Below are 25,414 nucleotides of genomic sequence, written 5' to 3'. Positions count from 1 at the left end.
TATTTCTTAAAATGACGCACTTCCATTTTTGTGGATTTGTTTTTTTCCCTCAAACGTCGGTAGAGTAGTACAAAAGCGGACCCGAGCCAGCATCAAGGTACATCAGTGCTGGACCCACTGGTTTTAACCCCTTCTGCACCACAGGGTGCGGCAGCAGAGTGGGAAGCTATAGAGCCAGGAAAAAAAAAAAATGTTTTCCTGGCATTATATTTTTACTTTTAATCATATATTTACTATAGTGCCTTGTCCTATCCCTTTTTGGTTCAGTGTTAAACTTACCTGTCATTGACAATCCTTTAGAGACATGGTCACACCACATGCACATACAATAAATGGTGTGCGTGCGTCATACATATGACTCCCTTTGCATTCCCTACCTGCCATCCATTTAATATTTTTTTTTACGTTTTTTTTTTTTTTTTAAGTTTACACACAGAGAAACTGTATGAGTACACCCTACTGACATTTTTATTAGCCTAGATTATAAAGTCTATGCTATGTACAGGTCTGTAAAGAAAGGACATTCAGAATGTAGAAGTCACTCAGTATTTGAGATGGCCCTCTCAATTCTATAAGAATATTTCAAACTACAAAGAGGAACTCTATTGTTTTTGGTAAAGTAACAAGATAAGATTTGAATAGATTTACCTGAAGTCGAGTGCAAAGATAACATTTATTATTATTATTTTATTATTTATATAGCGCCAACAAATTCCGTAGCGCTGTACAATGGGTGGACTAACAGACACATAGTTGAGATCAGACCACTGGACGTACAGGAACAGAGGGGGTTGAGGGCCCTGCTCAATGAGCTTACATGCTAGAGGGAGTGGGGTATAGTGACACAAAGGGTTAAAGTAGGGGAATTAAATAGTTTGTTAGAGAAGGGTTTATTGAGTGCTTGGTAGGTCATTTTTGACAGTTGCAGGAAAGGAGTCATGGGGTGGGGGATGAGAAGCCTGTTGACAGTTTGATTAATACGCTTTGATGAAGAAGTGAGTTTTCAAAGATTTTTTGAAGGAGTGGAGGCTGGGTGAAAGTCTGATTGAGGAGGGAAGGGAGTTCCACAGAATAGGTGCAGCCCTAGAGAAGTCTTGAAGGCGAGCGTCATAGGTGGAGATCCGGGCAGAGGATAGGCGTAGGTCTTGGGCTGAGCGCAGGGGTCTCGACGGGACATACTTGTGTATGAGGGAGGATAGGTATGTTGGAGCAGCATTATGTAGGGATTTGTAAGCAAGCGCCAGAATTTTGAATTGGGCCCTATATCTAACTGGAAGCCAATGCAGGGACTGAGAGCGTGGAGGCGTGGGAGGTGCGACCGGACAGGAAAATGGGGGATGCCTAGCAGCCACATTCATTATAGATTGCAGCGGTGCAAGCTGGGAACATGTAAGACCGGTGAGAAGGGGATTGCAGTAGTCGAGGCGAGAGAGAACAACAGCATGAAACGAACATTTCAAACGATCTTACATCTCTACGTCACCTGACACCTATAGTGACCCAAAACTACTGGGTAATACAACAAAAATATACAATTCTCCCAGAAAGTTCCAATGTACATAGGAGTTGCAAAATAAGTAGTTTATTGGTATATATATATATAAAGAAAAAAATGCTATCTATACTTTAATACATTTATTGTAAATATATAACAGCCATAAAAGTCTTTAATCAAGTAGCTAAACTGGCTTTTTGTTTAATTAGGATTTTACATGCCTACCGTCAACTGTTTAGTGAATAAACAGCAAGTATTTAAAACCATCAACACCGAGTTGGTTCAGTAAATTGTGTGAGAGGTCAGTTTGTATTTACCAAGCTCAAACATTTCCCAGGATCCTTTCTTGCTGTTTAAGTATATATTGTAGATTGCAAGCAGTGATAAACATGGGACTCACAATATGCAATGTGAAATAGTTTACTATTATTATTTTTTTCCAGTAATCATTTGGGACCCTTTAAAGGGGTACTCCAACCACCATAACCACTTTAGTGATTTGAAGGGGTCTTGGTGGTAGGAGCCTGGACGTGTAGGGTTTCAGTTTGAATGAATGTACATCTATCTACGAGAAGCCTTTGATTGGACCTCGGTGTGACTTCTGTGACATCAGATAGGGGGATGCCGAGCAGCTTCGCCCGGCACTGGATAAAGGCGAGTAAAACATTTTTTAAAAATTTTTTTAAAACTCTTTGAGCGTTTCTATTGGGGCAGACATATAGCATAATGCCAATAGGGTATTCTTTTTCGCAGCACATGGAAGGGTTGGAGAAACCCTTTATTTACCCTTTAGATGCCAATTTCAGATTTTTAGAATACTCCAAAATTCGATTTGTCATGTCTGACACAGTCAAATAGTACAACTGCTTGTTCATTATAACAATGTATTTTTATATTTAAAGTGACACTACAGGTTGGATGTGACTCCCATTTATTTTTTATAATGAATTAAAAATGTAAAAGTCAGCAGTCTCTCACTGATTCACATTCTGCAAAAATAATTTATATGCTAGAAATTCTGCTGGCACAATAATGAATTGTTACTTACTTTAATAGAATACACTAAAGCGTTAGGAATACAAAAACTTGTATTCAAAATGTTTTGGCGTCCCAGTCCCATGTAATATAGATCCTCCTAGTGTGCCCAAAAAGTTAGAAAATAAAAGCTTATCACTTGCCTTTTTCCAGTGCGGAGGCTTTCTTGGCGCTTACCTCTCCGCCTCTTGCGACATCATGGAGGAGACATGGCCTCCTCTGGTGTGGTCCACCCCAATGCTCCTCATAAGACAACTAGGGTAACTGATGCACATGCACAGCGTACTCCATGCACGCACACCCAAGCTTACCATAAGCAAGCATTGAACCTTTGGGGCTTCCATGTCATATCACAGTCTTACTCAGTCAGAGACTTGTTCTTGTCTCTCGAATCTTTATAGCTGTAGTGCTTTCCACGTGATATGAATACCATGCACAGCTTAACGGATTAACAGAACACTCCAAACTTCAGCTTGCTTTATGTGCATCGAGTAGGTCCTGTTTCCCCCATTCATTTTAGAAAAGTGTGGTTTTTGATGGAAAGCCACACTTTTCCAAATGAACTTTGATACACCCTGACTAACTGAAAATCAGAAATCTGGAAGGTGTTTTTTCCTAGTTATTTAGTTCTGTGAAAATAAACTCTAAAAACACTGTGGTCTTTATGGTGCTCAGAATGTTTCTTAAAAAAAAAAAAAAAAAAAAAAAAAATCCCTTTTTCTTTTAATGTATTTTTTTTACTTTAAAATATCCCTTTAACCCCTGCTAAGGTTACAGCGCATGCATTTTAAAGAAATGGAACTGCAAAATAAATCTCAGCACGTTACTCCAGACACACATTTGCAGGCAAAAAAAATAAATAAAAAAGTTTTAATATGTAATTTATTGTATTTAAAAAACACTTTGTAGGGCAGCAAACTTGACAATGAAAATGGTTGTGGATTTATACAGCTAGTGGAACTATGTACTCATTTTGTTTTTTTATATATACAGGCATGTGAAATAATAAGCATGATTCTGAATTTAGCCATAGATTACCAAGATAAGATCTGTCTAAACACTGGCTCGACTTCATTTCCATTGAAATTGAAATTCCTTTCAGCCTGTGTCCCCTCATTTTATTTGTACAATATACGAAGAATGTGGAGTGCTAAAAGAAGTTGAGGGAAGAATGGCTTCCCTTTCTAAAACAAGCAATAAGAGCCAATGTTTCAGCCAAAGACATCACCCCTACAGATATCTCAGGAGGATTCCCCTTACTGAAGTCTTTACACTCCATCAGCATATCAACAATGAAGTTGGTGGAAGCACTAACTCCACTGAAAAAAATCTTTCACCCCAGTAAAAGGGAATTAAACAATCATTTCTGCTGTTTCTAAGGGCAAGATGGTAGTCTATAAGATTCACAAGATTCTCTCTCTAAAAAATAAAAATAAATAAAAATTTCCTCTTTAAAATGAAAATCCACTGCTCAAATAAATACACCCCAAATGAGAACATATATCAATTATTTATTTGTGGGCAGATCTAAAAACATCTTGCAAATCCTGCATATCTTTTACCTGAAGCCTTTGCATGCACTCCCTTCTTCCCCAGCTAAGACTTTCTGTGGCTGTCCAGTCACAGACGTCCCAATGCAGTTCAACGCGAAGTCTTTGCAAGGCAGCTGCTCTGAGCAACTGCTGCCTCTCGTTTAACTCCACTGAGCTAATCAAACCAGGAAGTATCAGGAACTGTTGTCTTATTGACAGCCAGGGGGTGTAATAAGGTTAATCTGTAAAACTGCCAATTTCTATTGAAATCTGAACTTTTTATTTTTTCACTTTACAAAAAAAGAGGTCACAATAAATACATAAAGCTGAGTGTGTCTGAAAGTGTGCTCCAGTAAGAATGTTCGTGTAAGAATGCTCACACTTGTGTATCGGAGTATCTCTGTGATAGTGTTACTCTGAGCCTACAATTCTCATTACCTATTGTATTAAAAATGGTAATTTATTATTTTAACTTACTCAAAAAGTCAGTTGGAAAAGAGACGGTCTGACAGTCACTAGAGGCACATTTTAGTATTTTTATCGGCAGAATATAATGATCATTAGTAGACTTGTGCATTCAGTTTGGAACAAATCATGTCCACCCGAATTCCACAACTTCGAATATGGATGAATCACGAAACAGGCAATAGAATAGCCATTTCACTCATTTTGTGATTTGCTGTTCTATCTGTTGCGCACAAAGAAACAAAAAACTTATGTACGGTAAGTCTAATTATTAGAGGTCAAGAAAAAAAATGCTAGTACCTAATATTGCAAAGAATCCTACATTTTAATTTAAATCCCATAATTAGAACACTACATAAACATGTATGTTTTCAATGGTCTAAGAAGGCTGAAATTGTCCATTATTAAGAGAGACAGGAAACAGAGGGAGAAGCAAGGCATTTGTCCATTACAACAATTATTTCTTTTTACAATCTGATCTAATACTAACATGAGATTCCAGAGCATTTTTATCCAGGATAATGTTCCACCCAAGCTTAGGAATACTTTCCAGATCTATATCTGTTACCCAATTTAGAAAGATAATGGGAAAAAACAACAAAAAAAACGAATCAATCATCCTTTTTTTGTATTTATCTTTATTATTTCTAATGTTACATGGGTCTCAATATACTTTTTAAATATATATATATATATATATATATATAGTTTTAATAAAAATGGGGAGAGAAAAATATATATATATATGTATACATATATACTAGTTATTCAAGTAGAAATTGTATCCGTCTTGCTGTCTTGCTCAGAAATGCTTTAGACTTGAGAAAGGGAGGTTATCCCGAAAGCTTGTCACTAAAAAATTCTGTTAGTCCAATAAAAAAGGTATTACAAGATACGAATTTTATCTGTTTTTTATATATATATACACACACTAGTTACTTAGGCTAATGCCAATTCTGTGCATAAAATACATCTGTCGTCAGCGCGCACTGCAGGCTGCCGACAGGAGTAATTGCTTCTTCCTTGCAAGCAGTCTGCTCTGTCTCCCCTCCCTCCCAAACTGCAGGCAGGGCCGGACTGGGGATTCCAAAGCAGCCCTGGAAAAAAAATCTATGCCAGCCCCATAAGTCATTGCGCCATATATTGTCGCATGTAATATGTAAGGCTATGTCTTGCCACCTTAGATGATTGATTATATATATATATATATATATATATATATATATATATATATATATATATATATATATATATATATATATATATATATATATTTTTTTTTTTTTTTGATGATAAGCTTTACTTGAATTACTCGATGATGAAAGTTCATGTTAGTTAAGGGAGGGGAGGGGAAGGGGTGTGTGTGTACAAAATGTATTGGTTTTCAAAATCAGTGTCTAATGACAATGGTACAATATAATAGAAGTACATCTTGTTTCAGTGTTTTGGAATAGATTTGTAATTTAGAAATAAATTTATAGTCTTTATTACATTAATTTTATAAAAAATAAACTTTCAAAATAAGAGAAAGTGATATGGCCAGTTCTATAGACACAGATCATTTAGGGAACGGTTTACACTCATCTAGCTGCTTAAATCAGGAATAGCAACTAAAATTGCATCTACTCGATGAAACATTCAGAGGGGATTAATCCTGTTTATTCTCTCCATGAAATGTCTCCTGTGACCATAATGCTTTCTATCAGAGCCAATCAAAACCCCTGTTCCATCTCCTTAGTAATAAGATTATACTCTTCCTTCTAATTAATTCAGCAATTACGCTTTGTCTTTACTGCCAGTTTGTAAACCACAGAGCCTGTCACTAAGGAAGAGGAATAGAAAACACATGCACTTTGAAGACTGCGTTGGGAGGTTTATTTTAAAATAAAAAGCATGAGCTCTATGTCCAGAAGATCATGGAAACATAAGACACAGACAGACAAAACAAAAAACATACAGAAAGTAATATGTCTCATCTAGTCTGCAGAGTCCACAATCACGCTGATAGCTCATGCTGAAGATACAGTAAAGCCTCTTAAAAGGAACACTCCAAGCACCATGAACACAATAGCTCACTGGTTATGGTGCCAGGAGTGTCTTGGCACCTCCATTGTAAAGAGTTAACCTGTTTTGGAATGGGATAAGCTCAGGATACCTGAAGGAAGCTCAGACGTCAGTAGTGGAAGTCAAACTGTTTTAAAACTATTTCAGGCACTTACAATGGCACAGAGCGGCAGGGCACTCACAGATGACTCTACAGGAACCTGCAGTGATTATGGTGCTTCAAGTGTTCCTTTAACAGAATGCACCCGGTATCAGAATGGGTATTGGTACCTTAAAGCAAAGGTAGCTGGATATCTGTGATCAGGCTTACCTGGTTTCCAGAACCTTTGCTATATAGAATTTTCAAATAAAATACATAGTGTATCTAATGCTGCAAAACACGCATGCTGTTTAAGTGGCACGGTATTTTTTATATGTTCTGAATATATTGTACTGGAATTTTATTGAAATTGCAATCAAATGGTACGGTTAAAGTTAAATTCTAACAGTCAATGTGAGTATTTCATAAATAATTTATATTTATGAAATACTCATTTGGGGGGTAAGAGAGTGCAAGAGCCACTTTGGAGCAAAACAAATAAAAAATAAAAAAATTGAATTGTTAGGAATTCAAACTGAAATTCAAATTTAGAAATGCATACACTTGAAATGGAACCAAAAGCCTACAGTTTGTGTGAAAACTAGTAGGTCTAAAATTACAACTTAGCCATCAACATAAAGCTATGCCCAGAACCAACTCCTAATAACTTGTTTCAACCATAATTCAAATTTGCTAAAACATCCAAAAATAACAGTTACACAGCCCAAAAATTATTTATTTTTAGCAAAACATAAGAACGCTACATTAGTCCCTCGTGTACTGAACTTGATACCAAGGCCTGTGTCGACTTGGCTGCCTTGACTTCAATGTGACACTTAAGTTACTCAGGCAATCAATCACTGGCAGAGCAGAATTCTAATTCGATTTTACCATAAATGGAAAGTAAAAGTGTAGATATAGATCAGCTCCGAGGAACCATAAATCAATCTCAAAGGCTCCGATTGTGTACTGAAGATTGTTCCGAGATAAGCATCGAGTTAAGTATGTTTAAGTAAGTGTCTGCACAGGCACAAAATAATGGCAATCTTAAAGAGTGTTTCGATCAAAAAAAAAACAAAACAAAAAAACTCACATACTTTCACAGTAACTGGCACTCAGGAAAGTCAAATATACAAAGGAACAAAATTACCGTATTTATCGGCGTATAACACGCGCCGGCGTATAACACGCACCTCATTTTCAGAAGGAAATTCCAGGAAATTTCCACCCCTCCCATAGTGTTCCCCCCACTTTCCATAGTATTTCCCCCCCCCTTTCCATAGTATTCTCCCCCCCTCCCATAGTATTCTCCCCCCCCTCCCATAGTATTCTCCCCCCCTCCCATAGTATTCTCCCCCCCTCCCATAGTATTCTCCCCCCTCATCCTATAGTATTCTCCCCCCTCATCCTATAGTGTTCCCCCCCTTCCATAGTATTCTCCCCCCTTCCATAGTATTCTCCCCCCTCCCATAGTATTCTCCCCCCTCCCATAGTATTCTCCCCCCTCCCATAGTATTCTCCCCCCTCCCATAGTGTTCCCCCCTCATCCCATAGTGTTCCCCCCCCTTCCATAGTATTCTCCCCCCCCCTCCCATAGTATTCTCCACCCCCATAGTGTGTCCCCCCTCCCATAGTGCCCCTCCCATAGTGTCCCCCCCCCTCCCATAGTGTCCCCTAGTGCACTTTCCCTCTGTCCCATATTTACTTACCTGTCTTGAAGCGTGGGCCGGCTTCACAGCGCGCACCGCGGTACTGGAACTTAAATTTCAGGTTCCGGTTTCTGGCAGGACTGAAAGGAAGTGTGCACACTATTGTGTGCACACTTCCTTTCAGTCCCGCCGGCACTGGAACTTAAATTTCAGGTTCCGGTTTCCGGCGGGACTGAAAGGAAGTGTGCACACAATAGTGTGCACACTTCCTTTCAGTCCCGCCGGAAACCGGAACCTGAAATTAAAGTTCCAGTACCGCGGTGCGCGCTGTGAAGCCGGCCCACGCTTCAAGACAGGTACGTAAGTAAATGTGGAATATCGGTGTATAACACGCACCCATGATTTTCTCCCTATTTTCAGGGAGAAAAAGTGCGTGTTATACGCCGATAAATACGGTACCTAATGTACTGTTGCTGAATTTCATTTTATCATTGTTTCACATTTATTGACATATATTTGCAGAAGCCAGAAGAAGGCAAAAAAAACTCTATTCAATTCTTCCAATTATTTGCAACTGTTTATTTAGGCACAAAAAACCCCCATAGAATTCAAAACTCAGAGTTAAACTTTGGGGTTTACATTTTAAGCAGATTATTACAGGCCCTTCTGTGGTTAATGGATTTTATGTTACTAAAGCTCCAAAGAATGGCTGGAGATGATAGAATTCATACTTATGGAAACTAATCATGAAGACATCTCTACTATGCAGTTCTGGATGACAAATTCACCATCAGGTAGGTAATCGTCTAGTCTACACATTGTACAAACACATTCACCAGTTACAATGTATAGATTGACAGATATACTTACCTGTAGCGTACTTATTTGTATTGGAACACAAAGATTTCGAATTGGTGGAAGAGAAGAGCATTAAGACATAAAAGTGAATCCCGTAGGAAGCCACACAAGGAGTGGAATGCCACCACTTCATTTGGACTTGGGATGGTTGTACATGCACAAGTTTTGGGCCAGGGAACACAATATATCAATGAAATGTTATTTTGTATAAAATGACACCAAGTCATGGATGTCATTAAATAATCTTAAAAAAAATTAATATTTTGCCATATAAAAGCCTTTGGAAGGAAAAATAAATGTTTTGTTTAGATACACTTGTCCAATGTATAAATTAATAGCCTAATCTACTTACCCTTCATAGCAATTTACTTGTCCTGATACAAAAAACAAACAAACAATCAATCTCAATTACAAAGAGTGAGACCCTTGCCCAGAGCCTTGGGCGCAAATTAAATCTGAAAGGAAAAACGGAGGCAAAGATAGCGGATCTGGAAATATTCTCTAACTTGGTCCTGTAACGTGTCACTGCTTGCCTTTCTTCCATCTCGGACTGGATGTCCTCCCGCTTTCTGAAACTCAATCTCTCAAAAACTGAGCTCTTCGTCTTTCCTCCTCCTAATACTGAACCTCCTCTTTCGCTCTCCCTTCAAGTTTGTGGTACCAACATCAGTCCATCCTTGCAAGCGCGCTGTCTTGGTGTCATACTTGACTCTGGTCTCACCTTTGAGCCTCACATCCAGCATGTTGCCAAATCCTGTAGATTCCATCTTAAAAACATAGCCCGCATCCGCCCCTTTCTTGCACCAGATACTACCAAGGAGCTTGTCCGTGCTCTAGTAATTTCCTGCATGGATTATTGTAACCCTCTCCCGATTGGTCTTCCCAATAGACGTACTGCACCCCTACAGTCCGTAATGAACGCTGCTGCTAGATTGATTTTCCTCTCTAGTCGTTTCTCTCACACCTCACCCCTCTGCCGGTCCTTACATTGGCTTCCTGTATACTATAGGAGTCAATTCAAGGTACTAACTCACACCTATAAAGCACTGAACAACTCTAGCCCCTCATATCTCCTCACAGATCCATAGGTATGTCCCTTCTCGGTCTCTCCGCTCTGCCCGTCACCACCTCCTGTCCATTTTCCGCACCCGTACGGCCAACTCGCGCTTGCAGGACTTCTCGCGGACGGCTCCCTTCCTATGGAATAGCCTGCCTACCGCCATCAGACTCTCCCCTAGTTTTGCATCTTTTAAGAAGTGCCTTAAAACCCATCTCTTTAGGAAAGCTTATGGCCTCCAAGACTAACCCCTACCTCCCATACCGGTCTCTTGCCCTCTCCTAAAGGGCAGCCCACCTTATTTGACTGCAAATTCCTGTCCTAATGTGTTTTACACCCCACCTCCTATAGAATGTAAGCTCGATTGAGCAGGGTCCTCTTCAACCTCTTGTTCCTGTAAGTTTATTTGTAATTGTCCTATTTATAGTTAAATCCCCTCTCAAAATATTGTAAAGAGCTACGGAATCTGTTGGCGCTATATAAAAGGCAATAATAATAATAATAATAATAAATAATAATGGCTATATTTGCCCTGTGGATGTATTAAGTCGTCCAATAGTCTGTCCCCTTGTTAAAGTGTAGGTGTGTGGTATGGGCTGGCTATGTATCATGTGTGTGCATTGTCTGCTGGGTGTGTGTGGTGACTGCTGGCTTTATGTAATGTATGGATGAATGTGCTGGATGTATGTAATGTAGGTGTGTGCGCTGAGTGCTGGCTGTATGCAATGTGTTTGTGCAGTGTATGCCAACTGAGTCATGTGTGCTAGCTGTATTTTATGTGTTTGGTGGTACTTTGTTTAGCCCCCCTCTTGATCTATCATTAAGTACGTTAAAAACAGATAAAATAACAAGGATAATTGCTCATAAAGGAAGTAAGGTCGGTCAAGCCGATTTTGTCAAGTGGAAAACCGCAGGATTTGTGTTTTGTAAACCTTTCCCTGCTTTAATGAACGGCAAGGTCACTTGTACCATAAAGATAATGTTACAGAATTCCTTGGCCTAAAGTCATATCTTCACTTTGGGCTCTCCGCGTCCGTCCGTCTTTAGCAAAACAACTAGAAATGTGAAAGCCGTAAGGGATTATTGCCTGGCTACTAAATTACATGGGGCAACCTGCATAATCTTCTAATAAGAGTCGGACTCCTGGGGGAACTGCAATATGTTGTGTGGCATTGCTAGACTGTTACTATGGTATTAACATCACATATATGGAATTAATTATGAAGTTCTGATTAATTCTTAAGCTACTTCCTTTTTTTGTTTTAACGGATCCCCTATACTCCGTCTGAGTATATCCACTGTAAGTCCCAAATGAAGCAGTGATTATAGCTCTGGCATACCCAAACAACATCAGCCTAGACTTGATGAAGGGTACAAGAAGACTGAATTTATTATGGCCAGATGGCCCACTTATATACACAGCAAGGACACAGTAACACACGCCCAGAACACTCCCACAACACGCCCATGAATTCCTGAGTCAAAATGACCAAGCATAAAAACACAATATACATAAAATATAAAAAATACATATAAAGACATATACGAACCCCCCACAAATATTATATCCCGGGATAGCCCAAATAGAGCTCAGATCCCACAAATACAGCCGAATCGCCACCGGGGTAAAGTTTTAACCGACCGCACATGCATCATCTGCCCAAATCAGTTCCAGAGATTCAGTAGCAGCAGTCGGTCAATTTCGGGAGCTCCATATGAACAAACTGTTGAACGGTTCCCCTGGCTCATAGGTAGCGTTTATTCACCTTGTTTGTGTAAACAAACCTACCAAACAGCGCTCTCCTGGCTTGTCGCGGAAAGGAGCAGGCATTCAGAGGATTTGACCGGTGTTTGCAAGGTCGAGTGTCCGACTTAGAGTTTGTGACAAGACCAATCTCGCCACTGGGCATTCGAGGAGCCTGGTTGCCTGCCTGCTGCCTTTTGACTATGGACCGGCATTCAAATACTTTATTTTCCTATGCAGAAAGGTCTATTCATGTATTTCTGCTCTGGCATTCGGTAGATTCTCAGGATTTACTGAATGAATTAATTTAACCCAGATAGCTATGCCATGGAGCCTATTCGTGTAATAAAAGACTTTGGCTCCATGGCAATTGAACTGTATGTGTGTGGTCTGAGAGCCATTCAGTAATAATGTGCGCTCAGACCTAAGCTATCTGGGGATATGTTGCATGTCTGTATTTTATGTAATAAATTTAACCTTGTGTATTTTACGGTCTTTTTACTGCCATGTGCTTAATGGAGTTTTGCCTCTGTCCTTGGAGATAATTGGATTACTTCCCAATTATCTCCAGGATAGAAGACTCTGTGGAACTGGTTTTGGGCAGAAAAGCCATGCTTCCTTTGGTCACAAAGGACTTCGATCTATCTTTTGAACCAACGGACCATTGTGGATGATTTTGACACATGTTCGTATTTGGAGTATGCTGATTCTGAAAATGTAAGTTTTATGTGAATGTGACATACTTTTAAAGTTATGAATAATGTGAGAAAAACCTGTATTTCTCTGCCTGTGATAATTACATTACCCATTGTGTAAGGTAATTCTATCATAGGCAGAGGGGAGGATTTTGTGTGGGAGTGTCTGAGTGTATTGTACGTGTTTATTGGTTGTTTTCCAAAACCCTGTGGGTAGTACTAATGTGTATATAAGAACAATAAACCCACAGCTCTGTCTGTTCCTGTTTTGACCCTCAACACGGAGCCTTGTCTCGTTCTTCGGGGGGGATTTATTGTATGCTGTTCCAATTTGACTCCTAGGAGTGTAAACCTATTCGTATGGTTTTTGCTATTCGTCTGTTTACAGCATTCGTATGTATGAGAGCATTCATATGCTTCTCCGGTTCGGTGTCTACAGAAGCTGTGCCTGTGTCTCTGGAAGGGGAAGATCTACTAAATGGCTGTTAACCCCTTTTATGCCTGGGGGTGCTGTTACAGAGTTCCAAATACGTTATGACCAAGTCCCGCTGCCTGCGTTCGTGAGACAAGATGGCCACCGTTTTCTCCAGAGAGAGCACTTAAGTCCATGGTTTATTTGTAGTTAATGAGCCAGAGGGGTGGTCGGTGATCAATAGATTTATCTACCTAACGCAGGGAAAGTGTTTGTTCAGGAAACTATCAAAACAAACCAGGATGGAAATGCCTTGAGAACAGGGAGGATAATAGTGCATTTGACAGTAGGTATATGGCCCATAGTTGGTGGGCAGGAGGCTAGCTTCCACTCTCCTCCAGGAGTTTGTGGCAAATGTCCAAAATAAGGAGCATTTGTCACAATTGTGTCAGAGTGCCAGGTCGTCTTTTACTAAAGTTCAGGCAGCACACAGCGTGCAATGAAAATACTGCAATAGGCTCATTAATAAAGGCAAACTGCTTGCATGTGTGTCCACACCAGCAAGAGCCTTGGCAACCATACAGACAACCCACGCACGCTCAAAAGAGTTCTAGAAGTTAGAACGCATGCTATGTTCTAGGACATACTCATGGCTGGACTTTAAAGGAACTCTCAAAGCCTCAATCAGAACAGCCCACTGTAGTGGTTATGGTGTGCAAGGATTGACCTTGCACCCACTCAAAGTAAGCAAAGTTTGGCAACTTTATCGGGGTCTGCTGGGCACCTGAAACTACCATCTCAGCAACCGGAAGTTCCTGCTCTGAGCTAATCCTGGTGGTGCAGGGCGGCATACACAGGCTGAGAGTGCTCAGCTGAACCTCTTAGTCAATGAACCAGCTCTGCAGGGCTTGGCTCAGGGAAGCTAACATAACCCGGCAGATCCCAGGTAAGCGGTCAATCCATGTTAGACTAATTACTGTGGGGGGTGGGGAGGGGGGGGACTTCCTATAGGGTCAGGGAGAAGTGTTTTGGAGAATAACAAAACACACAACACAAACAAACCCACATCCTAATAATAAGACATCACGATGGAACATCTGCCTTGCTTGAATGCAGCCAAATTAAAAACAAATTTAAAAGTGTATACAATGGTATTAAAGACTTAAATTAACCTAAATATACATATCCTGTGATCTTCTTAATAAAAAACACAATTTTCTTTTTACACTAAACAAAATGAATTATTCCCTCCTAATTCTTCTAGTGGAAGTTATACAAAATTATGCATTTTTAAGAAGAAGGTCAGAAAGCAGAGTAAATTCAAAAAGGGGTCACCTTGAAAATCAGGGGTTCCTACATATGTAATGGAATGGTAGTTGTATTTTCACAGTAAATTGTAGGGCTCTAAATAAATTAATCATTTTCATTTGTCAATTGAGTTCCAGGAGTGGGGCTGAAAATAGCCTGGTCTTGTGCCGTCTGTTTAGTAATGTGATGGAGTGAGAGACATTGCAGGAAAAAGATAGTTTATCCTATTTCACTGACTCACATGCTGGTTACACAGCATGACACGTACGTATTCCTACAACCCACAAGCAATGACAACTATTTATTTACACAAATCATCATCACCAAGTATAGCTCGGGAGAAGCCACAAATGTCACTGTCCCAAAGCATCATATTAGGAAAAATTTTGTAGGCTTATTTTTAGTTTATATTTTACTCTAAGCAGGAGATCGACATTAGCATAATAAAGGGACACTGTAAACATTACAAGAAGATGATAAGTTTTATGTGCTCTGGAATCGGACTCCTATTTTCAGTCCAAATTCTTCAAGACCAGGCAAACATAGTGATATTTTGTATTTTATGTTTATTCTGCAGACACTAGGTTTGCGACATGCATGAACGCACACCAATAATGCAGCAGTCACCAACAGGAAATTTTTCTGTAGGCGTTTATACATAAACCAAAAATTACTTAATATATGAAGGAAAAAAAAACTTCCCCCAAAAATGTACTCGTACATACCAACAGACATGTTTAATGAAAACAGCAAAGATCCAATTTAATCGCCTGGACCTTTCACAGACTGTGGATAGAACAGATAACCTAATGGAGCTTTGACCTATTTTCTATTGCTCTTTCATAAAGAGACCGTGAATGTTTATCAGACAAGAAGTTACCAGCCCCCAGCTGGATATACTTAATTCTTCTGTACAAAGGGAGTCCAGCTCCTACTTGCCCCTGATACCCACACGCATCAATATGTTCTGCCCAAGATCCCTCTGCTCATGGTAAGGGGAAATGGGGATTGTCAAGGTTCATGAGTTCTGCCATAATTTGTTTACAATACAGGAGAGGATTTATAACAAAACTGATATAATTAACATTGCAACATAGCTTGCAAAAATCCAACAGAAATGAATACGTCCATTTAGTGACAATAACAAAATCATCAAGCATTCAGAATATAGTAATTATGATCTTTACACCTATTTCAATAGAATTTTGTGTTTAGTTGTTTTTATGGGAGATACAGTTTCACATTTCATTTTGAAAATGTCATCAGGTATTCAGACAAATCCACTCACAGTACGTCAGTCAGTTTACTTGTGATTTCAATGCATGTCTCCCTATACACCCCATATAACCACATGTTACATATTTTTTGCACAGAACATATTTATAATTGAAAAAAAAGTACAGTCACAATCAACGGGTAATGGGCAAGAAAGTCTGAGCGTAACGTAATGGTTTAAATTCATTTATAACCCTTCATATTAAAATCTGGAATGAAGGTTCACCGGCTTCAAGTTTATAAATTCTTTATTTTTGGTGCAAGTTGGCATATTACATACACCGGTAATTTGCCACGACAGTGTGAGATGGTATAAACATAAAATGTAACAGCTTGACAATATTAAGGCATGGCAGTCAATTATCTTGCACATATTTAAAAAAAAAAAAAAAAAAATGTTGGCTGTTCGTTTATATCGATTTGGTTTATGCATGGGATATCTGCTCCTCGCTAATCATGCTGTAGCGGCTTTGCTTGTTGGAGGTGATTGTTAGGCCCTGAGCTCAAGGTCGTGTGTGGGATTGATTGTGGTGCGGGCGTTGGTTTGTGTGTGACTCATTGGGCTTAGAAAGTTGAGGTAAAGCCTTCCTTAAAAGCCTGCAGGCTATCTACTGGGATGGTATTGTGTGAGGTCACTTGGCGACTGTGATACATTCTCCTAGCGAAGGAGATATAGCTCTTTGAGTTACTCCTAGGTTGATTACTTCTTCAGGGAGCTAGTGAATGGGCTGTGTGATAAGAGCTAGTGTGGTATGGGGCCTGGGGGGCTGGCCCTAATGTAGTGTTACTCTGCTTCCTCTACCCCGGGGCAATGGGGGGGAGGGGGGAGGATGTTGTCGGTTCCCATAGTGGGCGCCTTGCGTGCCATTTATGCGTCTTAACAGCACAGGGAGGGTGAGGTTCTAACACCTCCCGCATAGATGTTTAGGTACAATACTTCAGCAGGTAATGAAAAATGAGATTAACTATCAAAAAACATTTTTTTTTTTTAATGAATAAAGTAAATCCCTGCAGCATCAGCTGGACAAGTGCACTCTTCAGGTCGTTGGCATCCAGTCCCTCCTGGGCATTTCAGCAACAGTTAGAGCGTGAGTGCGAGGAAGTCCTTGATTAGGAGTGTTTCACGAGGAAAGGCCCAGTGCTGCTAGGAGGGCAGGAGCGTCTGCCGGGTCTGTGGCTTTATATGAGTTCCCATCCTTAGTGACCCACAGCGATCTCGGCGTCGCCCATATGTACGTCAGGCCTTCCGTTTGGAGAGTCTTCGTGAGGGGCTGCATGGATTTTCAACAGAGTAGTGTGGCTCTGGTTAGATCCTGGAAGAAGGATATTTGGCATGCCTCAAAGTCGAATGGTGACTTCCCTTGTAGTGCAGCGAACAGTCTCAACTTGTCTGATATTGTTTGGCATCGAAGTATGATGTCGCGTGATGCAGAAGTTAGGGCCTGTGAGGTCTTAGCGATTTGGTTCACTCCATGAAAGGTATAGTATTTGGCTTGTCTCACTGGGAGAAGGAAGGCTCCAAGTCTTCTTATGAAGTGTGGTAATTCCTCCAGGGGTATTGATTCTAGGACCCCCTTATCCGACCCCTGTTGTCAAGTATGTTCACCTGTCTGCAGATTTCAGTCTGTGCCGTTTGTATTTGTTTTACCTTGTCTCCCAAAAGTTGCAGGCCTCGTTTTTGATCGAGCACATCTTCTTCTGTGGCCTGGGTGCGCACTGTAATGGCCTGTACCTCTGTGGTGAGTACTGCCAGATCCGCTGCCCACATTTGCTTGAGATTGTGCTGGAGGCCGGTAAGCATGTCCTGTATGTATGACGGCGCTGGGCTCCAAGGTCATACACTGCCGTCAGATTGTGAGGGTGAAGGCTCCCGTGATGCCAGCGTTGGTGTCGTGGATTGCAGCATCTGACCGATGTTGCGCTGCGTCCTGGTGTTGCTCGCAGGCGGTTTTGGGGATGTCTCCGGCTGTCTGTATGGTGGACAGCAGTGCTGTCAGATCTGGGTCACCTCACGTTGGGAGGTGTCCAGTTACCAGAGGCTGGCCGCCCACACGATAGGCCTTGGGGCCTCTGCGTTTCTTGCCCGGGGCGAGAAAAAAAGTAATCGATGGCTTCAGGACTGTGTTCTGCAGATGTATCGGTCCTCGTTTCAGCCTTTTGCGGTAAGATGCCGTTGATATTGAATGGATTGCAGTTTTGGACTTCAGAGCTGTAAAATATGGCGACCGCTCTAGTGTGCGGCTAGGCTCCCCCCCCCCCCCCCTCCCCACCTCGACTTCAAGCTTAGACAATATTTTGCCTAAGGTTATTGGATATGAAGTTTAGAATCTAATGAATTGTCTTGATTCCAAGAGGTGATTAGACTTGGCTGCACTGAAACCAGAATATATATAAATTTTTACCCAACGTTTCTGTTACTGGTGTGTGATAACAGGTCCACAAACAACCACAGATTTATTAGAATGTAATATTCTACTTTGTTTATTCATTTAATTGTATTACTTTCCTCCAATTCTGCATTAACCCTTTAAGACCAAGAACGTGCTATGGCTGTCACAAGGGATTAGCCTAATCCTGGTACTGATGAGCTTAACCATGGCCGCTAATGTACAATATCCCTTAGGTATAAGATTTAGGCTGGCAGTGATCCATCACACTCTGTGTGTGTTCTTTACTGATACAGATACAGAGATTTAAGGTAAATGGCCTTAATAGCTGTCATTTTGTTACCTGAATCACAGCACAGATTCTTCATGTGACGTGTCACTGAGTGAATGGGCTTACAGCTGCAACAATTTTTGAAAAGTAGCAGCAATAATAAGCAAATCCAAATATGTGCAAGACGAGAGGAACCTCCTTGTACTTACTTCTTTTACAATTATTTTATATAAAGCAAAACAAAAAAATTCATCCAGGTTCTCTGTATAGCCACCTTGATAGTGTGTAATTATAATAACCAATAGCAATCCTGAATAACATGGACAGCAGTAACAGGCTAAGAGTTCTACACTAACCTGCTCAAGAACAGTTTGACAAAGATAGTCTGAGCTGTAGTGGTTATGGTGCTGCATTGAATACTGATTTGGAATTAAAGGACCACTATAGGCACCCAGACCACTGCATCTTAATAAAGTGGTCTGGGTGCAGGGGCAGATCCTTTTAGTCCTGGAACATGACATGTTGCCATTTTGTAGATATGGCAATAATTTAATTACAGGGCTTAACACACCTCTAGTGGCAGTCACTAGAGAGTACTTCCGCTGCTATAACAAGGTCAGACTCCGTTATATGATGCTTGACAACCTCACTCATTGCATATGGATGTCGAACACCCTCTAATGTAGATCATTGGAAAACAAAGGATATAATGAGAAGCATTTAATTGGACGAGCGTGGCACTTGCTGTGCATGCCTTTCTCGTCCCCTACGAGAAGCATTGAATTGCACAAGAGGATTAAAAAGAGACAGCCTCCAGGAAGATGTCACAAGTGGCCGAAGCAGGTTCCTGCAGGGAGTGAGTCTTGGTGCTGGATAAAGGGTAACTAGCATGATTAAAATATAGAAAGACACAGTGAGAATTCTGGGTGTGTTAAATGGCATAGCCTGCACAGTATTTTTTCTTCCACGATGAGTGGGTAGGAAAAAACATTGCCTGCTGTGGAGGTCCTCGGAAGCTCCACTGGAGTTTATGTAAAAGCGAGAGAGAAAGTCAAGACTTTCTCCTATCTTATACAGGGTTCTCGGGGCCTCCTTTAGATTGTATTGAATTATTTTTAACCCTGGGCCCACTCGGTCAAAAACACATCTACGTTACTTTAGGGATTGCATAATTAGATTTATTTATTTGTACATATTTCCTGTTCATATACATATTTTGCAACATGAATACACATTCCAATCTTAGAAGGTAATTCCCAGAATTTTTCAATGTTCCAGAAAATTGGGACTTTTTTTAAATTCAGCCTTGTGACATGGAGCTGGTATATCTTCCGAGAGTCCTTTATCAAAACAGCGATTTGAACAGCGAAATACATCAGTGAAATCATGGTAGATAGCCAAAATGTCCAACTCGATTATCTCCAGTGTCAGCTCATCACGAATCATTTCCTCAGACACTCGTACATTTTAAAGTAGTTGAGTAGTTGTTAACCTTTACAATTCCAGTCTAATGAATGAACTCCCTGCACCTAAAAGGTCAACAGGTCTCAGATGTTCTTTATTCATACTTGCCAACTGTCCCAATTTTTGCTGTAAAGTTCTGATATTGGACCCCCTCCCGCACCCCCACTATATTATTTCCTCAGGATTCTGTACTTTATTTTAAAAAAATATAAGCAATAAAATCTTGGAGCTCATCTCTCCAATGTTGTCACAACGATTTACCAACCAGCCACTACTTGCTAAAGTGCCTGTTGTTACAGTTAACAAGTAACAGCTGTTTACGGACTACAAAACTTTCATCAGTAGTGACAGAGAGTCAAAGCCAATAACAGCCAACACCATATTATCTATGGGAAAGTCTAACCGCTACCTAGAGACTGGTTTCCAACCTTTTAGCTACACATTACCAGATGACACTAACCGTAAAAAAAACGTAAAGGGACGCTATAGTCACCAGAACAACTACAGCTTATTGTACTTGTTCTGGTTAGTATAATCATTTTCTTCAGGCTTTATGCAGTAAACACCTTGTTTTTCAGAGAAAATGCATTGTTTACATTGAAGCTTAGGGATACCTCCACTTGCCACTCCTCATATGGCTACATCTGTACAAAGGTGCTTCCTGGGGCATTGCTGCAGAGAAAGCAGCACTGCCATTTAGTCTCCACCTTTTGCATGAAGACACTGAACTTTCCTCATAGAGATGCATTGATTCAATGTATCTCTGATGAGATGATGATTGGCCAGGGCTGTTTTTGACTTGTTCTAGCTCTGACCCTTGTCTGCTTTCTTGACAAGCTCAGCCAATCCTATGTCAAAAGGATTGTGATTATCTCAGTACACAACGTCTGATGATGTCAGCCAAACAGGCAGATCAGGGGCAGAGCCAGCAGCAGCAGACTGCAATAAAGGTAAGATTTTTCTAGATTTAGGGAGGTAATGAGCAGGAGGGGCAGAGTGGCTTGATGGTGTTTTTAACACCATAGGGTCAGGAATACAGGTTTGTGTTCCTGATTCTATAGTGTTCCTTTGAGGGTCTTCTTCAACCCGTTTAATTTTCCAGAGAATAATGCTCTATTGGAATTATGCATCATGGTCCCTGCCAAAAGAACCATTTACAAGCATTCTAAAGTAAGGTTTTACCTTTTACATTAATCCAGCTTTGCTGGCCGTTCCCCATCTGACATCACAGGAGCCGGGCCAACGTGCAATCAGAGGCTACTCATAAAGAAGTCTTTAAATAGCTCAGAGCACAGGCTCATACTCTGAGCCAGCATGGAGATGAGAGGGAGGTAAAGCAGGAGAAGGGAGGGCAGGGGAAATAATAAATATTAGATGGGATAGGGGGGCTAGGAGCAGAAATCAATCTTCCCCTTGCAGGCACTCTGCCTGCTAGTAAAAAAACATGACATCTGTCAGCAGAAGGCAGAGCTGATGACAGACATATTTTTATGCACAGAATGGCCATTGGCCTCTGTGAACTAAGTTCTGAGCTATCAATTTATGTGTGCTGGGGTTGCAACTAGCCCCCATCACACATTAACAGTAACTCAGTATGTGTATGGTTTTAAGCAGAAACAAAGCACACACTGACTCCTACCACCACGACCACTTCAAGTCACTGAATTGGTCATGGTTGTTGAAGTAACCCTTTAAAAACAAACAAAAAAGTCACAGGCCTGGGTAAAAGAAACTAAAAGCAAACAAACACCTCATAATTTGTGTAGGAAAAATACATTGGCTAGGAGGCATTACATTGATACTCAAAACACAGTTTTTCCACCCTCCGTAAAGCGCTGCAGAATTTGTTGATGCTATATAAATAAATAAAATAATAATAATAATAATAATAATAATAATAATAATAATAATATCAAAGCCTTTAAAACCATGACAACAGAAATAAACTGAAAACACCAGACCACACAATTTAAAGTAACATTATTTTTATAAAGGCTTATTCACTGAAGTGAGAATGGATAGAAAATAAAAGTACATTTCAAATTTAAGGTCAAGTTCCCAGCCCCCTCAAAAAAAAAAAAAAAAAAAAAAAAAAACCTGTAAAATATTAGCTTTTCCAGTGAAAAAAGGTATAGGTTGCGCTTTTTAGAAAATATGGCAGCCACTGTTTGCTTATGCATATAAACAGTTAAGGGGATAGCTTCTTTCTTAGACCAAAAGTGGAGTTTAAGTCAGTGACCCAAGAGTCAAATTTTAAGGGTGTGTCATGGTATAAATTATAAGACCCTGTACAATTATTACTCACAGCTGTATCACTGATTCTGATGTACAAACGGTACTAGAAGACTTTAAAAAAATAAAATTGTTACTTAAAGGAACACCCCAAGAACGAAAACCACATTATTTTTATGTCTCTATTCTTAGTCATTTAGCTAGAAACATGCCTCTGGAGGGTGTCAGAAAGACTGCCACTATTAATGCTTTCACCTTGAACTGAACAAACCCAACCACCATAACCACCACACTGCAGTAGTTTCTGTTAACTCTCCAAGGCTATGCCCTACAGTCTATATAGGGCTAGCTCACTGGCTGACTAAGATTTCGCCTAAGGCAAAGAAAAAGTTTTTTTACTGTAAGAACAATAAGGATGTGGAATTCTCAGCCTGAAGAAGTGGTTTTATCAGAGTCCATACAGATGTTCAAACAGCAACTAGATGCATACTTGCAAAAACAGAATATTCGAGGATATAATTTTTCAATAACTACTTGATCTAAGGATAAATCTGACTGCCATTCTGGGGTCAATAAGGAATTTTTTTCCTAGTTTGTTGCAAAATTGAAAGTGCTTCAAACTGTTTTTTTTTTCCTTCTTTTGGACCAACCGCAAAAAAAACAACATGTGAGGAAGGCTTAACTTGATGGACGCAAGTCTCTTTTCAGCTATGCAACTATATCCCATTGTACAGCGCAACGGTATTTGCTGGCGCTATATAAATAATACAATAATAATAATAATAATAATAATAATAATAATAATAATAATAATAAAATACAGGGAGATTTATCATAGAGCCGGTAAACAATCTGCACTTTTTCTGGAATTTTTTTTCTAGTCTTACTTGGTTTTAAAAGGCTCAAAAATGAATAGAGGACAGTGCCAGGGGACTCCAGGCACCATAACCAATTAACTGAGATAAAATGCTTATGGTTCTTTAAGGCTATGGCAAACTGTAGCTTTTCATAGTTCTTTAAAGTTGCCACAATTCTCTGCAGTTGAACCACATTAACAGTCTGAAAATCTGACATAGCCCTGAGTACTCTACACTGTACCTACAAAACCAAACTATAATCGTTCTGTGAAAGACAGCACATGCATACTACAACACAGATATTTCATTTCTTGTGTGCAGTTTTTGCCGCTGCATGCAGGTCCAAGAAACTTAATATATACTTCTTCCACTGTTACCTGGTCATTTATTTACTAAACAGTGAATTGTGTTAACCTGATAATCTAGTTTGCTAAATTTATCCCAAAATAGATGAACATGAAAGAAAACAAAAATCTACAAACTCACCTACTTGTTTTGCAAGTCAATGTTTAGTATATAAACCCCCGATCTCCCATTTTTTTTTAACCCAAAACATAACTTCTAGATTAGATTGGGGATATGTATGACAAAATGATTGAATAGGAGAACACTGATGCCAACAAAACAAAATCTTTCTATTTTGAATTTTTCATCCAAATAGAGCCAATCTCATGACTTTACAGTGCTTTCATGTATATTAATAAACAAAATTGGTATGGGTAACGCTATGACAAGGCCTATGGTTCCTTCCTGGTACAGCATGCTGTTTAACATAGGATGTTACCACAAATTCCTTAAATATCATATAATTATGTCCCAAAACTGGTATGACTGCCACATGAATGAGGAAAAAAAACCAAAAAAAAAAAAAAATCTAATCTACAGCATGTCTCCATTAGAAGTAATTTTGAACAGGAACGTGTATGATAAACCAATGATCTGCAAACTTTTCATAATCAGAAATCACTGATAACGTGAAGTATCCATGACAGTCAGTCTCTTAACATTTACCCTAAAGCGGTTTCCTATTCAGAATGAAGTAGTTAGCAAATTGCAGGGATTGTTCCACATGTTGTACAAAAAAGAAAAAAAAATGCTGATTGCTGTATACAGAATTCTTCTAAACATCCTGGGAGATGTATTTCTACTTGTTAGTCACAGCTGCTGCAGAACATCTAGAGCAGTACAAATGCAAATTAATACTTTGCAAACCCTGCAAAAAGTGCAATCCCTATTGCCCTGTCAGGATGATGAGTACTATAGTCAAACAACAACAGCAGCAAAAACTTTTTGCAGCTACACATGCCTGAAGTTTGAGGGTCATTAATACCCATTGTACGGCGCTACAGAATCTGATGGCGCTATATAAATAAAATAATAATAATAATAATAATAGATAGGACTTGTAGTCCAGCAGCAGCCACATCTGGTAGGCACATGCCTAGTCCCAACATACTTGGGTTTTGATGGTTGGACTAATTCAGATTTAACTGAGCATGATAGGAGTTGAAGCCAAGAAACCAGGAAAGGGCTGGCAGGAGACTGTCTAACCCTGATTTATACATGCTGGCCCTTCCGCCCCACAATAATACTAAGTCTAACTTCCCTCCATCTAGTACCATATGGTCACTTCACCTGGTATACAAGCTTACATAGCAGCCCTCCAGGACCCCCTTATCTTTCAATATCCTGGTAGAAGGCTTTCACTACCCCAGCCCCAAAACCATGCCCTCATCCCAGCACCTCTGATAATGGGGTGCAGCCCCTTAGCCCCCCAATGCCACCCCCTCTCCTCCCTCCACACACAACATAACAATGCCTGCTGAGTGCAGGTCAGTCTCACCCCATATGAGTGCTCACTCCCAGGGCTCCTTGGAGAGGGCAGGTTCCTAGCTGGAGGGGCAGCTGGCAGGAGCCCCTGATCCGTGGCACATGACAGGCGTGCAGCTCTACCAGGAGGGAGCAGCAAGTGATGGTAAGAGAGAGTCCCAAAGTGCAGCTGCTGCCACTGGCTCCAGCTCCCTGCCAGCCGGCTTCTGATCTCCTTCACTTACTCTCCGGCTCCTGATCTTTGTACTTTTTTCCCCTCTTTTGTTTGCAGGCAGTTTGAATGTAGGGCTAGAGGCGCTATGCTGCCCCCTAACGGGCGCTCGTGGTATCGGCCGAGCCGTACAATAGCTTGCACACAGAGCCACTGTCACAGGCTAGGAGTGGTCAGTAACAGAGGTGGTGCCACATTCCATGAGCAGGAATACTTTAATACCCGTGGAATCATTAAACACCCCGGAACGTTCCAGTGGTTTAGTCCATGTTCTGGGGATTAAAGGCACATCGAATGTCAACTGGGGTTTTACAAAAGTACTTTGGGTGGGTTGCCCTATGTGTGTCCTAATGGAAGGGAGGCTCAGGTAAATCACTTCAGCTACACATACAGCAATACAAATCTCAGAACTCTGGATTCCATTTTTCTTTTCATTTATTCCAGTGTTTCCAGTGTTGCAATGATTAAACTTAGCATATTAAAGAGACACTGCA

At 40.3% G+C, this 25,414-nt stretch overlaps 1 protein-coding gene across 4 annotated transcripts in view; it reads right to left on the bottom strand.

The window, feature by feature from the left end:
* Positions 1–24,934, bottom strand: part of RAI14 (retinoic acid induced 14) — a 159,275-nt gene extending 134,341 nt beyond the window's left edge. For all 4 annotated transcript variants that reach the window (XM_063453966.1, XM_063453967.1, XM_063453968.1 and 1 more), the window contains exon 1: positions 24,723–24,934. The gene's annotated coding sequence lies outside the window, so the exon portion shown is untranslated. The remainder of the gene's footprint in view (positions 1–24,722) is intronic.
* Between the last annotated feature and the right edge of the window lie 480 nt (positions 24,935–25,414).

Source organism: Pelobates fuscus, chromosome 5 (genome assembly GCF_036172605.1).
Source record: "Pelobates fuscus isolate aPelFus1 chromosome 5, aPelFus1.pri, whole genome shotgun sequence".
NCBI lineage: Eukaryota > Metazoa > Chordata > Amphibia > Anura > Pelobatidae > Pelobates > Pelobates fuscus.
The sequence above is the reverse complement of the archived record's forward strand: the minus strand, read 5'-3'. Positions and strand labels throughout refer to the sequence as shown.